This window comes from Callithrix jacchus, chromosome Y (genome assembly GCF_049354715.1).
Source record: "Callithrix jacchus isolate 240 chromosome Y, calJac240_pri, whole genome shotgun sequence".
Lineage (NCBI taxonomy): Eukaryota > Metazoa > Chordata > Mammalia > Primates > Cebidae > Callithrix > Callithrix jacchus.
In genome coordinates, this window is record NC_133525.1 from 4,388,609 (window position 1) to 4,405,522 (window position 16,914).

General features: G+C 44.3%; 1 long non-coding RNA gene across 1 annotated transcript in view; it reads left to right on the top strand.

Annotated features, from left to right (window-relative positions):
* The first annotated feature begins 324 nt into the window (after positions 1-324).
* LOC118150937 (uncharacterized) overlaps positions 325-16,914 on the top strand; it is a 31,815-nt gene continuing 15,225 nt past the window's right edge. The window contains exons 1-2 of the long non-coding RNA XR_004739051.3: positions 325-526; positions 3,596-3,677. This is a non-coding gene — a long non-coding RNA (uncharacterized LOC118150937). The remainder of the gene's footprint in view (positions 527-3,595; positions 3,678-16,914) is intronic.

A 16,914-nucleotide genomic window follows, 5' to 3' on the forward strand; every position in this document is an offset into this window, starting at 1 on the left:
GATCCCGGGGTCCGGGAGCTCAGGGGTGGGCCAGGGAGTGGACGGGGCGGGGTAACCGGGGAGCGCCAGCTGGGGTGGGGAAAGAAGATGCCCAGAACTCCAAGCAGGTGCGCGGGGCGGCGGGGCGGCTGCTCATACCGCAGAGGTCGCTCGGGGTTCCGGGGGCGATGTCGTTGCTGGGCACTTGAGTAATTAAACGCAGCGGGGTCGCAGGTGACAGCGGGGAGGACAGGGGATCAAGGGGACCCTGGCCAGAGGGCAGGAGGCTGACCTTGAGCGCCACGGAGGCAGTGCGGGGAGGGCCGGGGTCCCGTGGGGCGCAGTGACACCGGGTGCGTAGCTGGCCGGGGGTGACGCTGGCGGCGCCTGAGGCTCAGGGTGTCGAGACCGCCACGCGGTCGCCCGCAGGCCTGGAAGTCCACGCCGGTTCCTGGAGACGGCGCCTCTGCTCTGAGGGTTCCGTGGTGGGGAAGTCTACCCACTGCACCCCGGCGCCCACTGCACGCGGCCCGGAGGACCATGTCGGGTGAGTAGCTCAAGCTCCTTCAGTTCGGCCTGCCTGTTCCTGCCGGCTTGGGTGAGATTGGTCTGCGCTGCGGAGAAACCCAGTTTGACCCAGGACTGCCCCAAATCCGAGTCTCCCCTCATTGACTCACCCAGGTCTCTGTGGGTCTGGAGGGACTGGTCCATCCGACGCTGCTGGAAATACCGGTGGGCTTCAGCTGCTGGGAGGGGGTGATTGGTAGCAAGTGAGGGTGGCGTTGGGATTTCACCAGTTCCACTTGTAAGATGTAGTCCTGGAAGTTTCACTGGGCTCGTTTCTTGGGAATAGCATTGAACTGTCTGAGATTCTCACTGCGTGGAAGGCCGATGGTAAGAAGTCTGTTCTCCTAAAATGGCCCTAAAACTCTGGGAAGAGGCGGTCTTCCGGTTCTTGGAGTTCAGGCCATCGGTTTAATTTCCGTGCCCAGCACAGACGCAGGGATGGCCTGGCTTGGTGGCTCGGGCCTGTAACCCCAGCACTGTGGGAAGCTGAGGCAGCAGGATCGCTTGAGGCCAGGAGTTTGAGACCGTCCTGGACAACATAGGCAGACCACATCTCTAGGAAAAATAAAAATAAAAATTAGCTGGGAGTTGTGGCATGTGCCTGTGGTCCCAGCTACTAGGGAAGGTGAGGTGGGAAGGTCCTGAGCCCAGGAGGTCAAGGAGGCACCACTGCACTCCAGCCTGGGTGACAGAGTGAGATCCTGTCTCCAAAACCACCAAGAAACAAAATAGGAACCCAGGTCAATCCTCCTGCAGGCAGCAGGCAGCAGGCAGGAAAGGCCGGAAAGGCCTGCCCCTTGAGGACTGGCGAGCCCCATCTCTCTGCACTTGGTTCTGTGGACATCAGATAGACCGGTTGACTTCAGATGCCTAGATATGAGAAGGTAGATTGTACGTCATCCCATAATAAAGATGCTGGTTCTATTTTTTTATCGTTAAATCATTAAGGCACCTCCTTGTACCAGACCAGACTGGATCATTCCTGAGTGCATTTTATGTATTTCTTTTCAAAAAAAATTTTTTTTAACTTTGTAGAAACAGGGTCTTACTATGCTGCCCAGCTTGTAGGCTCAAGCAGTCCTCCTCCATTGGCCTCTCAAAGTGCTGGGATTATAGGCAGGAGCCACCGCACCTGGCACACACAGAACAGATTACTCTTTTATTCAGAGGAGAGATTCAGTAAATCCCAGAGCTGCTTCCATCCTGTTTTCTCCCACTCTGGACTTAGAGACGAAAATCATCAGGGGAGGGACCTTAAGAGTTGTTTTCATGAGGTGTACTGGCAAACTCTGTCCCAAGGAATGGCAAAAAGGGTCTCTGTTGTAGGGCTGCGTTCGGAGCTCTCTAAAGTGAAAGCCACACGGTTCCCCAAGGCTGCTAGGGTATGTATAATAGCAGCATTCAAGATGGACATTCGGATACATCTTGCTCAGCCTCCTGCCTGAAGAGAAGATTCAGCTGTGCAGAAAACAAAAGCCACCTTTGAGTAGAGAAGGGCTGAGAAGGAAGCTGCTAAGGTGATTTTGATGGGTGATTAGAAGATGCCTTGAGTGCAGAGGGCAGGCGAGGGGTAGAAACAAACGGTTGTCATGGATTCATAAATTCTTAGCCCCTGCCATCTCCAGGCTGGACTTAATTTTGTGACAATAACTCCTTTTTGTGGGCTGGAGTGCAGTGACAGATTTTCTTGCTGTGTTTCTACTCCATGCTGCTGCTGAAAGTGCCCCCTTCAAGGCAGCCGCAGCCGCATTGGAGAACTGTGACTGTTCTCCAGCACCACACCAGGACTTGATCTCCAGTCGTTTCTCTGGGGCAAGGCGATGTGGAAGCTCAGCACCTGTCAATCACTGTTCCTGCCACCAAAGTTCCGGTTATGCAGATGAAGCCTCCAGGTAGAAAGCGTCAGAGAGTATAGTTTGTAAATCAGATTTTAAAAGGTGCCAGACTCTTAGTTAATTATCTTCTGAATCTGATAAAAGGACTGGAAAGTGAAGGAGATTCTCTACAGAATGCAGATTTTTTTCTCCCCACAAAAGACAGCTTTGCAGGACCATTCCAAAAATATGTTGCATAAATATATTTTGGGGTAAAATACTTGGATTTCTCTCAGGACCTGCTATCTGTCCTGTTGGTTATGGCTACGAAGAGTCTGTTTCCTCAGTCTGAAGGTCTCTGTTTTAATGTGAATGCTGGTCAGCCATGCCTGAATTCCAAAGGAAGGTAATGTGAATGCCTGAATTCCAAAGGAAGGAGAACCTAATGATGCATGTCCAACCCCCACTTCCAATTATCGTGTGAACTAGCTTTTCAGGTTTACTTCGGAATGCCTTTGGCTGAGGAGAGGGTCCATTCAGAGGGTTGAATTTTATTATTTTTATTAAGCTATCCAGATGCCATTCTTCTCCGTCTGGCCAAGATTTGCCAATCGCAACATCAATGACCACTGAAGTTGAATTTTATTCCATAGCATTGCCAGGATGGCATGACAGCCTGCTCCCCATCCATCCTGTCCCTTTATGGGACTCCCTCTAGGGAAAGTGAGAGAGTAGGAAGGAAGAAACCAGTCAGGCTGGCAGTGAGCGTGGATCCGCAGTTGAATCCCTTCAAATGAAAGAACAATCTGCAGGCACAGGTAAGGGAACTTGCACAGGGTGGTTGCCCAAGACATGCCCACAGCTACACAGATAAGAAAGGCCACACAGGTGGCTTGCCCAGACATGCCCGCAATGGAAAACTCTGTGCCTTGACACACATGCAGTAAGCAGAATAAAACAATATGGAGTAACTTAAGCTAAGGTGAGAAGTTCAAGACCGGCCTGACCAACACGGCAAAATCACATATCTATTAAAATATATTAAAAAAAAAAAATTAGCTGGATGTGGTGGCAGCTCCCTGGAGGCTGAGGCGGGAGGATCACTTTAACCTGGGAGGTAGATGTTGCAGTGAGCCGGGCTCAAGTAATCCTCACACTTGAGGTTCCTGAGTAGCTGGGACTACAGACATAATGCCACCATGCCCTGCTGATTTAATTTTTTTTTTTTTTTTTAGATGGAGACCCAAGACTATCATTACTCACCTGCAATTAATTTTCCTCAGGACTGGTCCAGCATTTCAGTCAGAAATGAAAGAGGTGATGTAAAGTCGGTGTTTTTTCTTTGTTTTTTGTTTTGAGGTGGAGTCTCACTCGTTGCTCAGGTTGGGGTGCAATGAATAATGTGATCTTGACTCACTGCAACCTCTGCCTCCCAGGTTCACAGGATTCTCCTGCCTCGGCCTCCTTAGTAGTTGGGATTACAGGGGGGGTGGGGGGGTGGGGGGGGGCGGTGCACAACACCACACATACCTGGCTCATTTTTTGTACTTTTAGTAGAGATGGGGTTTCACTATGTTGGACAGACTGGTCTCAAACTTCTTTCCTGGTGACCTGTCCCGCCTCAGCCTCCCAAGGTGCTGGGATTACATGCTTGAGCCACCACGTCGGGTCTTAAATTTTTAATAGAGACAGGGTCTTGCCATCCTGCTCTCCTTGAACTACTGAGCTTACACAATCCTCCTGCCTTAGCCTCCCAAAGTGCTGAGATTACAGGCATGAGCCACTGAGCTCAATCTTAATTTCTCATTTTATTCCACAGTGGTGGTAGAATATGCTTCATGGGATTTTGGTTCTCTGAACTTTTTTCAGAATTGTTTCGTGACCTACAGTGGTCTGTCTTGGAGAATCCTCCATGTGCTCATGAAAAAAGTATGCCCTCAGCAGTTTTGCGGTAAAACATTCGGCAAATTTTTGTCAGGTACCTTCAGTTCGATGTCTAGTCGGAGTTCAGTACTTTATTGTTGTTTTCCTGTCTAGATGATTGCTGTAAGGCAAGTGGGGTTTGAAGTTCCCCCCATTCTTGTGTTGAAATATCTCTCCTTAGATTAAGATTTGTTTTATGAACCTGAGTGTTCCAGTACTGGCTGCATATATATGGAATTGTAATGACCTTCTTTGTCTTTCCTATTTTTCCTGCCTTTGGCCTAAAGTATAGCTACTGCTGCTTACTTTTGGCTTCAGTATGCTATTTTCTGTCCGTTACTTTCAGTCTGTATGCTGTCTTTGCAGGTATAGCGAGTTTCCTGTAAACAGCATAATAGTGGATCACGTTCTTTAATCCATGGAGTCTGTGTCTTTTAAGTGTGCATTCTAGTCCATTTGTTTTCAAGGTTACTGATAAGTTGATATGTGAGGTCCTATAGCTGTCATACTGTTAATTGTGTTCTGATTTTGTATATTCCTTCTTTCTTTTTCTCTTACTATTATTGTGTTGTGGCAGTTATCTGTAGGGGTACCATTTGTGTCCTTTCCTATTTTTATGTTTTCTTACAATAGAATTTTATGTCTTGATGTGTTTTTGTGGTGGCAAATATTTTTCTTCCATTTTCAGAGTTAGTACTCCCTTAAACAGTTCTGGTAGGCCCCATCTGTTGGTGATGAATTCCCTCAGTCTTTGCTTGTCTGGAGAAGACTTTAATTCTCCAGCATTTGTGAAGGAAAATTTAACTGGATATAGAATCCTGGGCTGACAGATGTTTTCTTTCAGCACTTTGGATATATCATCTCATTCTAACCTTGCGTGCAAGATATCTGCTGAGCAATCTGTTTGTCCATTGGGTTTTCTGCTATAGATAACTAGATCCCTTTTTCTTGCTGTTCTTACAATTCTCTCTTTGTCATTGACTTTGGACGACAGTGTTACTATAATGCGCTGTAGAGAAGATTTTTTTTGTGTCACATCTGAGCGGGTAGCTGGATCTCCTGTATCTGGATGTGTAAATCTCTTGCTAGACTTTGGAAGTTTCATTTGTTATTTTGCTAAACAGCTTGTGAGTCCTTTTGTTGTTTTTTCATCTGCTGAGATACCAGTAGTTTATATATTCGGTCACTTTATGGTGTCCTATATATTGTAAAGATTTTGTTAATTCTTTTTTATTCTTTTAAAAATGTGTGTCTGCTTTGTTAATTTCTAAAGACTTGTTTTCAAGTTCTGTGGTTGTTTTTTCTTTCTTTCGTTTGCTTGATCTAGCCTATTCTTGCTGCTTCTAAACCCACTGTGTGTAGTTCATGAAAAGAATTTTTCAGTTCTAGAATTTAGTTCTAATAAAAACTAAACTGGTGTACTCCTCCTTCATATACTGACTTGCTTTTGTTTCTGGTTTTTAAAATGTTCTTCTTTCTCGCTGAGCTTCTTTATAGTTATTCATGTCGTTTTTCTGCCATTTTATGAATATCTTTTTGATTTGGTTCTATTTCTGGAGAATTATTGTGTCCTTTGGAAATGTCATATTAACTAGCTTTCTCATGTGTCCTTTCACTGATACCAGCATAACTGGCCTATCAGTCCCTTCCAGTTTTCTATAGGGAAGGACATATTTCTGAGGATGAATCTAGCATTGCTTGGGTAAGGCACTTTGGCTTTAATTCTCGGTTCATGCAGTAGGATAGTCTCTGTATGATTTCTTGGTTGTAAAGAGCATCTGAGACTTTTTCACTGGCTGTGGGTGCAGTCAGTATTGGAGCCTGTACTGCAATTTCACTGGGGACTCGGACGCCAGCTTGGCCAGACTGCAGGCCCTAGTAGTGGCAGCAGTGGACTGAACAATTATATCTTTGGGCTTCAATGTGACCTGCAATGGCACAAGTGTTAGTGTGTCCAAGCAGGCCAATGCTTGGGCCCCCAGGTGGCCTACACTGATGGAATAGTGACAGCTGTGTGCTGGGCATGTGGGTAGGTTAGTGGGCCTCTGGACAACTGATGTAGCATGGCTGATGGCGCTGGCAGTGGCAGTGGAAGGTCAGCCCCCAAGCAGTGTGTTCCAGGCTGCAGTGGGCTTGTCAGGCCAGTCTCCTGGCCTACGTGTGATACCTTGCATACACGTATCCGCTGTGGTTATAGCAAGCAGGTGAATGAGATCCAGCCTGAGCCCCCTCAAGAGGAGTGTTCAGGTGTCAATAATACTGGACTGAGCTGGGTAACACCCAAGCTCCAGACTTAGCTCTGGCATAGGAAGGGGATTAAACCTTGTCAGGCTGGTTTTTTTTCCTCAGGGCTGATGTTGTGTACATATGCTGGCCATGGAAAAGCAGGGGTTGGGAGGATCCTCAGGCCACTGGCAGAATGCTTAGGTGAATGGTGGCAGGATTTGTGCCACTTCCCTGCCACTAGGCAGGCAATACTGGTTTCAGTGACAGCAGCTTTGGCCTGCCTGTTGTCAGCACATGTGCCACACGTGCCTCAGCTCTGGTAGTGCTAACTACGTCTCGGGGACAGCAGCAATCTTTTCTATTGCCTCTCAGCCCCAGCACTGCTGGGCTCCAGAACAGTAGGCAATCTTGTTAGGTCTCAGTGAATGTAAGGGATCCTGCACAGGCTCTATCCATAAGCCAGTGCCTTCACACTATTTCTCTGCAGCTCCCTATGTTAGTTTCAGGACTCACTGAGTGGGGTTAGTTCTCCAGTGGCTAGGATTACAGGGGTACTGGTGTCAATATGGATCCCTGGGGGTCATTAACCGCTTAAGTTGTTAGATAGTCTCTCAGCTCCCAGCCCATCCTAGCCAAGCAGGCTGCCTCACCTAATTCTTCCCTGCTTCAGGTATTGCCTCTTTTCCATTGCTGTGTCTTGGATGATCAAGTTAGGTGTGGTTACTCACTTTGGTTCTCTTATTGGAGAAAGCAAACGCCCCTAGTCAGCCATCACGAAGGCTTCTTCATTTCTCTTCGAGAGATGTAATAAGTCGTACTGGTTTTTTAAATTTCTATTTCCCATGTTCATCTTTAGTGTACAGAACGATGATTGGCTTTTTTATTTATCTAATACTCTCTAACCTTGCAGAACTCATTTATTAATTCAAAAAGGTTTTGGAAATTCTTTGGCATTTTCTGTGTGTACAAGCTGCAAGAAAGAAGAGTGTGTGTTCCTCCCTTCCTATATGTCGTTCACTTGTTTGTTTTCCTTTATCACAGCAGCTGGAACTCCCAATATTGTGTTAAATAAGAATGACGAGAATGGACACTCTTGCTTTCTTTCGTCTCCAATCTTTGAGAGAAAAAAAACCCCATATTTTTCTTAGTAGTACAATGTTAGCTGTAGTTTCATTAGGAAATGCTCTCTATTAAGAATAAGTTCTCCTCCATTCTTAGTTTCCTAGCAGGTTCTACCATTGAGTGTTGAAATTTTCAGATGCTGTCACTTTTCTGCATCTGTTGATATCAACCATATGACTTTTCTTCTTTTCTTTTTTTCTATCTATGCAATTGCTGAGGAGTGATTTACTTTCGATTATGTGGTCACTTTTAGAATAGGTGTGATGTGGTACTGAGAAAAATGTATGTTTTGTGGATTTGGGGTGGAGAGTTCTGTAAATAGTTGTTAAGTTTACTTGTTCCAGGTCTGAGTTCAAGTCCTGGATATCCTTGTTAATTTTCTATCTCATTGATCTGTCTAATATTGACAATGCAGTGTTTAAAGTCTCCCACTATTGTTGCGTGGGCGTCTAAGTCTCTTCGTTAAGTCATTAAGAAGTTGCCTTATGTATCTGGGTAACTCTGTATTGGGTGAGAATATATGTAGGGTCGTTAGCTGTTTTTGTTGCATTGATGCTTTTACCATTATGTAGTGTCCTTTTTGTCTCTTTTGATCTTTGTTGCTTTAAAGTCTGTTTTATCAGAGATGAGAATTGTAACTCCTGTTTTTTTGTTGTTGTTGTTGCTGCTCTCCATTTGGTTGGTAAATCTTCCTGCATCCCTTTGTTTTGAGTCTTTATGTATCCTTGCATGTGAGATTGGTGTGGATACAGCACACCGATGGGGGGAGGCAGAGGCTACAGCTATTCCAGAGATCATGCCATGGGACTGCAGCCTGGGTGACAGAGGGAGATTCTTTCTTAAGAAGGAACAAAAAAGAAGAAGGAATGAAGTTATACATTAAAAAAAATATCTAGAGACAAATGACAGAAGAGACATACCATACCAAAACACATAGGATTTGCCAAAAGTGCCTCTAAGATGAACGTTTATCATACTAAACGTTTATATTTGAAAAGAGGAAAGAACTTCTCATGATGGCTGACTGGAGATAGTAGACATGAGTTCTCTGCAGAAAAAGAAAAGTTACAGGTGAATAATTATAACCCCTGGACTGGAATATTGAGTGGAGAATGGTAAAGCCTATCTGGGAATCCAAAAGGGAAGAATCTGAAAGTAAGAAAGGAAGAGCTTGGCAGAGATCAAATCCCAAGAAACCTGGAGTCCTTCGGAACAGGTAGGTGGGCTTTTGTGGTTTCCCTTACCCTTGTTGCAGACTGTTGGTTTCTGAAGTGTTGCAGAGTCTGTCTGCCATAGTGAGCCCAATCACTGGAGAGGGAAAAATTTGAGAACCTCTTTGGGGGAAAGCATGGGCTGGCAGCTCACACAGGCTGGCTTGTTATCTCCCCAGACTTCAGCTGAGGTGGCAGGTTCCGTAATGGATGTCTGTTTATTGTGAGCCTCTTTCTTGTCTAGAGGATCTCAGCCATTGTGTCTCTGTATCACCGAAACGCCTGCAAATTTTCCCCAGCACCTACTTGGACTGCAGCCATCATTTAAGGCTGGTAGAACCCAGGAAGCTGCAGGAGGCCCGATTCCTGGAATCCGTCTGTGCTGGATTCCTGGAGGTCTGACCCTTGCAGTGGGATATCGCTAGGAGAAACAATAGTGCAGTGCACCATGGGAGCACTCTTTGGGACAAAGTAAACCAGAGCGTGGTGCTTTCTTGCACGTGAGAGCTTCCCGCTTTGCAGACCGAAGATGACTGTATTCTTTCCGGTATAGATGGAAGCACTGTCCTGGGCTCTGTAGGGGAGGAGTGTGGATCTGCCACAGTAGTCAGCTGGAACCAGTACTTGGACATGGATTTGGAGAGAGAGACTTCTCCTCCCACCCACTCCTGCATTCACAGCCATGGCTGCTCCTGCAGAGAATGGACAGTTATTCCAAGACTATTTGAGGCAGCTCTCCCATCTCCCTTCACGGGCAGTGTGCTCCCCAGACCTGGGCTTGCTTGAACAGCAAAATCCCACCCCCACCGTCTCTACACAGAGTGTCAGTGTTATTGCAGTTGAAGTCAGGTGAGCCACAACCTGTGTGTTTGGGGCCGTGGGAAAAATTTCTGAGTTATGGATCCCAAACAAATGTGTGATAGGAGGCAGCTTGCCTTTTGGCCTGCCCAACATGCATGTGGAGCTGATGCATCCCTCTCCCTTCCCTGGCAAGACCATAGTACATTTCACCATAAGCTCCCCATGCCACCCTCAGAGATGGTGCTTGTGCTCTCTGCAAACCAAGCCTCCATCCAGCTTTGTCTCCCTCTCCAGGGCTGGGCAGGGAAGTCATGGCACTGAGCAGTCCATCTTTTTAGACAACAAAGAGCTCCACCTGGGAAACTAAGTTCTATCACATGCTCATCTGCTTCTGCGGCATTCAGCTAGCTCTTAGCTATAAGCACTGCCTACTTGTCTGGAGGCTAAAATGAGAAACCCAGTACAAATCCTGTTGACAGAGGGCAGGCTGATGGAGAATGAGATAAACTTCCTGAGACGTCTGCAATCTCAGTCTCACAGAAGGTAGTGAGCCTGCTCGAATACACAGTAAATTGCTAACAGAACCAGCATTTGAGAAGGCTACTGGACAAAGCCTATTTATAACCAAGGAACTCATACAGAACCTTGGCCCCTACAGCATCCAGGATTGAAACCAAATGACCACAGACAACAAACATTACAGTCACACAATGAACATTACAGTCACCCACTCAAGGGGTGGAAAATCCTCAACCAAAGGAAGGTAAATTAAAAAGCCGAACACGACAGCTGCTGCATAACAGAAGGGATGAGTGTAACGATTCCGGCATTATACGAGAGCATGGTTGTTATGACACCCCCAAGGAGCATACTGCCTCTGTAGCAATAAATGGTGATGAAATGAAAATTCTGAAAGGCCACAAGGAGAACTCAGATTGTAGGTTGTAAGGAAGTGATATCAGCAAGGATCCAAAAAGAATGTTAAACAACAAAAATGAAAATTGGAAAAATAATTTAGAATGTGATTTATTATTATATTACACTTCCTGTTCCGGGGTACCTGTGCAGAGCGTACAAGTTTGTTACATAGGTATACATGTACCATCATGGTCTGCTGCATTCATCACCCTCCCATCTACATTAGGTATTTCTCTTAATGCTATTCCTCCCCTATCCTCCCACCCACTGCTTTTCCTCCCCTAGGCCCCAACCCCCGAACAGGCCCCTGTTTGTGATGCTCCCCTCCCTGTGTCCATGTGTTCTCATTGTTCAACTCGAATTTATGAGTGAGCACATGCAGTGTTTGGTTTTCTGTTCTTGTGCCAGTTTGCTGAGAATGGCGGTTTCCAGCTTCATCCATGTCCCTTGAAAAGGACATGAACTCATCCCTTTTTTATGGCTCCACAGTATTCCATGGTGCATATGTGCCACATTTTCTTTATTCTCTCACTGATGGGCATTTGGGTTGGTTCCAAGGGTTTGATATTGTGAACGGTGCTGCAATAAACCTAAGTGTGCATGTGTCTTTATAATAGAATGATTTATAATCCTTTGGGTATATACCTCGTATTGGGATTGCTCAGTCAAATGGTATTTCTATTTCTAATCCTTGAGGAACCACCACACTACCTTCCACAATGGTTGCACTAATTGACACTCCTACAAACTGTAAAAGCATTTCTATTTTTCCAGATCCACTCCAGCATCTGTTGTCTCCTGCTTTTTTAATGCTCACCATACTAACTGCGGTGAGATGGTATCTCGCTGTGGTTTTGATTTGCATTTCTCTCATGACTAGTGAAAACGAGCCTTTTTTCACATTTTGGTTGGCTGCATAAATGTCTTCTTTTGAGATGTGTCTCTTCATATCCTTCATCCACTTTTTGATGGGGTTGTTTGGTTTTTTTCCTTGAAAATTTAAGTTCTCTGTAGATTTGGGATATCAGTCCTTCGTCACATGGATAGATTGCAAGAAGTTTCTCCCATTCTGTAGGTTGCCTGTTCACTGTGATGATAGTTTCTCTTGCTGTGCAGAAGTGCTGAAGTTTAACTAGATCCCATTCGTCATTTCTGGCATTTGTTGTCATTCATTACTTTTGGTGTTTTAGTCATTAGGTGCTTGCCCATGTTTATGTTCTGAATGATACTGCCTGTATTTTCTTCTAGGGTTTTTATGATTTTAGGTCTTATGTTTAAATCTTTAATCCATCTGAAGTTAATTTTTGTATAAGGGGTTAGGAAGGGATCCAGGTTCAGCTTTCTGCAGATGACTAGCCACTTTTCCCAATAACATTAGTTAAATAGTGAATCCTTTTCCCTTTGCTTGTTTTTGTCAGGCTTGTCAAAGATCAGATGGATGTAGATATGTGGCATTATTTCTGAGGCCTCTGTTCTGTTTCATTGGTCTATGTATCTCTGTTTTGGTACCAGTACCATGCTGTTTTGATTACTGCAGCCTTGTAGTGCAGTTTGTAGTCAGGTAGCATGATGCCTTCAGCATTTTTTTGCCCCCCTTAGGATTGTCCTGGCTTTATGATTCCATCTGAAATTTAAGGTGGTTTTTTCCCCCAATTCTGTGAAGAAAATCAATGGTAGATTGATGAGGATAGCATTGAAGCTATAAATTACTTTGGGCAGTATGGCCATTTTCACAATATTGATTTTTCCTAATCATGAGCATGGAATGTTTTTCCATCTGTTTGTGTCCTCTCTTATTTCATTGAGCAGTGGTTTCTAGTTCTTCTTGAAGAGGTCTTTCACATCCCTTGTTAGTTGTATTCCTAGGTATTTTATTCTTCTTGTAGCAATTGTGAATGGGAGTTAACTCATGATTTGGCTCTCTGTATAGGTGTACAGATTTGGCTCTCTGTATGTGCTTGTGATTTTGGCACATTGATTTTGTATCCTGAGATTTTGCTGAAGTTGCTTATCGGCCTAGGGAGATTTTGGACTGAGATGATAGAGTCTTCCAAATATACAACCAGGTCATCTGCAAATAGGGACAAGTATCTGATTTCCTCTTTTCCTAATGGAATACGCTGTATTTCTTTTTTCTTTTTTTTTTTTTTTTGGCTGATTGCCCTGGCCAGAACTTCCAATACTCAGTTGAACAGGAGTGGTGAGACAGGGCATCCTTGTCTTGTGCCAGTTTTCAAAGAGAATGCTTCCAGTTTTTGCCCATTCAGTATGACATTGGCTGTGGGTTTGTCATAAATAGCTCTTATTATTTTGGGATACATTCCATCAATACCTAGTTTATTGAGAGTTTTTGGCATGAAGCGTGGTTGAATTTTGTCAAAGCCCTCTCTGCATCTGTTGAGATAATTTTGTGGTTTTTGTCTTTGGTTCTGTTTATGTGATGGATTATGTTTCTAGATTTGCATGTGCTAAGCCAGACTTGCATCCCAGGGATGAAGCCAAGTTGATTGTGACGGACAAGCTTTTTGATGTGCCGTTGGACTCTGTTTCCCAGTACTTTATTGAAGATTTTTGCATCGATGTTCATTGTGGATATTGCCCTGTAATTTTCCTTCTTTGTTGTGTTTCTTCCTGGTTTTGGTATCCTGATGATGTGCAGGACTATCCCCTCTTTTTCTATTGTTTAGAATACTTTCAGAAGGTGTGGTTGCAGCTCCTCTTTGTGCCTCTGGTAGAATCTGGCTATGAACACATCTGGTCTTGGATACGTTTTTTGGTAGGTTATTGATTGCTGCCTCAATTTCAGACCTTGTTATGGTCTATTCGGGGATTCGACTTCTTCCTGATTTAGTCTTGGGAGGGTGTAAGTGTCCAGAAATTTATTCATTTCTTCTAGATTTACTGATTTGCATAGAGGTGTTTGTAGTATTCTCTGGTGGCCGTCTGTACTTCTGTGGGATCCGTGATGATATACCCTTTATCATTTCTTATTGCATCCCTTTGATTATTTTCTCATTCCTTCTTTGCTATCAGCTAGCGGTCTATTTTGTTGATCTTTTCATAAGACTGGCTCCTGGATTCACTGCTTTTTTTTTTTCTTTTTAATTTTTTTTGTGTGTCTGTCTTTTTGAGATCTTCTCTAATCTTAGTTGTTTCTTGTCGTCTGCTATCTTTTGAACTTGATTGATCTTGCTCTTCTAGTTCTTTTAATCATGACGATAGGGTGTCGATTTTAGATCTTTCCTTGCTTCTCATGTGGGCATTTAATGTTATAAATTTCCTTCTACACATTGCTTTAATCGTGTCCCAGAGATCCTGTTATGCTGTGTTTTCATTCTCGTTGGTTTCAAACAACATCTTTATTTCTGCCTTCATTTCATTATTCATCCAGTGGTCACTCAGTAACAGGCTGTAAATTTTCTGTGTAGTTTTGGGGTTTTGAGTGACTTTGTTAATCCTAAGTTCTAATTGGATTGCACTGTGGTCTGGGAGACTATTTGTCTCTGATTTTTTTCTTTTGTATTTGCTGAGGAGAGTTTTTCTTCCAATTATATGGTCAATTGTAGAATAAGTGCAATGTGGTGCTGAGAGGAATGTATATTCTGTGGATTTGGGGTGGAGAGTTCTGTAGATGTCTTTTAGGTCTGCTTGGTCCAGATCTGAGCTCACATCCTGCGTATCCTTGTGAATTTTCCATCTTGTTGATCTGTGTAATATGGACAGTGGGTGTTAAAGTCTCCCACTGTTATTGTGTGGGGGTCTACACCTTTTTGTAGGTCCTTAAGAACTTCCTTAATGTTTGTATCGGGTTGCTCCTGGATTGGCTGCATGTTTATTTAGAACAGTTAGCTCTTTTTATTGCATTGATCCCTTCACCATCTTTGATCTTTGTTGGTTTAAAGTCTGTTTTATCAGAGACTAGGAATGCGACCGCTGCTTTTCTTTTTCTTTTTCTTTCCATTTGCTTGGCAAATCTTCCTTGATCCTTTATTTTGAGCCTATGTGTGTCTTTGCACATGACGTGGGTCTCTTGAATACAGCATACTGATGGGTCTTGACTTTTTATCCAACTCGCCACTCTGTGTCTTTTAATTGGGCCATTTAACCCATTTACATTAAAGGTTAATATTGTTATGTGTGAATTTGATCTTTCCATTTTGATGCTAGCTGGCTGTTTTGCCAGTTAGTTGATGCGATTTCTTCATAGTGCCAATGGTCGTTACAATTTGGTATACTTTTGCAGTGGCTGGTACTGGTAGTTTCTTGTAAGGCAGGCCTGGTGGTGACTTGGAAATCTCTCAGCAGTTGCTTGTCTTTAAAGAATTTTATTTCTCCTTTGCTTGTGAAGGTCAATTTGGCTGTATATAAACTTCTGGGTTGAAAGTTCTTTTCTTTAAGGATGTTGAATATTGGCCCCCACTCTCTTCTGGCTTGTAGGGTTTCTGCGAAGAGATGCACTGTCATTCTGATGGGCTTCCCTTTCTCTCTGGCTGTCTTTAGCATTTTTCCCTTCATTTCAACCCTCGTGAATCTGATGATTATGTGTTTTGGGGTTGCTCTTCTCAAGGAGCATCTTCATGCTGTTCTCTGTGTTTCTGAATTGAATGTTGACATGTCTTGCTAGGTTTGGAAGTTCTCCTAGATAAAAATATGCTGAAGAGTGTTTTCCAACTTGGATCCTTTCTCCCTGTCACACTCAGGTACACCAGTGAAACATAGATTTAGTCTTTTCACATTATCCCATAATTCTTAGGGTTTTGTTCATTTATTCCCACTCTTTTTTCTCACATCTTGCCTTCTCACTTTATTTCACTGAGTTGATTTTCAATCTCTCATATCCTTTCTTCCACTTGATCGGTTCAGCTATTGGAACTTGTGCAGGCTGCACGAAGTTCTCCTGCTGTGTTTTTCCACTCCATCAAGTCGTGTATGTTTTTCTCTTCACTGGTTATTTTAGTTAGCATTTTGTCTAACCTTTTTTCAAGGTTCTTAGCTTCCTTGCATTGGGTTACATCAGGCTCCTTTAGCTTGGAGAAGTTTGTTATTACCCACCTTCTGAAATGTGCTTCTGTCAGTTCATCAAACTCATTCTCCGTCCAGTTTTGTTCCCTTGCTGGTGAGGAGTTAAGATCCCCAGGAGGAGAAGAGGTGTTCTAGATTTTGGAGTTTTCATCCTTTTTGCACTAGTTTCTTCCCATCTTCATGGATTTATCTACCTTTCTTCTTCGAAGTTGATGATCTTTGAATGGGGTCTTTGAGTGGATGTCATCTCTGTTGATGTCAAAACTATTTCTTTCTGTTTGTTAGTTTTCCTTCTAACAGTCAGGATCCTCTGCTGCAGGTGTGCCAGAGTTTGCCGTAGGTCCACTCGAGACCGTGTTTGCCTGCGAATCACCAGCAGGGGCTGCAGAGCAGCAAAGGTTGCTACCTGATCCTTCATCTGGTAGCTTTGTACCAGAAAGGTACCTGCAGCCAGAACTGTCCTGTATGAGGTGTCTGTCATCTCCTGCTGACCAGTGTCTCCTATTCAGGATATATGGGGCCAAGGAGTCACTAGAGCAGACAGTCTGTCCCTTATTAGAGCTCAAAGGCTGTGCTCCCTTCAGAGCTACCATGCAATGATGTTTAAGTCTGGTGAAGCTATACCTACAACAACCCTTTTCCCAGGTGCTGTGTCCCAGGAAGGTGGGGCTTCATTCATAGGTCCCTGGTGGGCTTCTGCCTTTTTTCAGGGAGCCCCTGTCCAGCAAGAAGGGAGTCGAGTGACACAGTCTGCCTGCAGTGGCCTTACTGATCTTCTGTGGGCTCTACCCAGACACTGTGTAGACTTCCTGGCCACTTGGTTACACAGGTGAGGTTAAAGCTTAGTGTCTTCCTGAAAGGCCACCCAGTTTTGTGCTGGAAATCCAGACACTAGTGTTGTAGGCACTGGAGGTAATCTCTGTTCTGCGGGTTGTGAAGACCATGGGAAAAATGCAGTATCTGAGCCAGAGTGCCCGAGTACCAGGAAAAGTCCCTAATGGCTTCCCTCATCTAGTAGAGGAAGTTCCCTGGCCCCTTCCACTCCCCAGGTGAGACGACGCCCAGCCATGCTTTGGCTCACCCTCCTTGGGCTGCCTTCACTGCCTAACCAGTCCCAATGAGATGAACCAGAAACCTTAACTTGGAAATGCAGACAGTACCTGCCTTCTGCCTCGTTGTAGCTGGGAACTGCGCAGCGGAGCTGTTCCTATTCGACCGTCTTGCCACAAATCCAGTTTAACTTTAAACAAGTTTGTTTCATTAAGACAAATACTCTGTGCTTTGTTATTGATCCTGAGAATTAAGATTTCCAGAATCTGAGACGCTCTTTT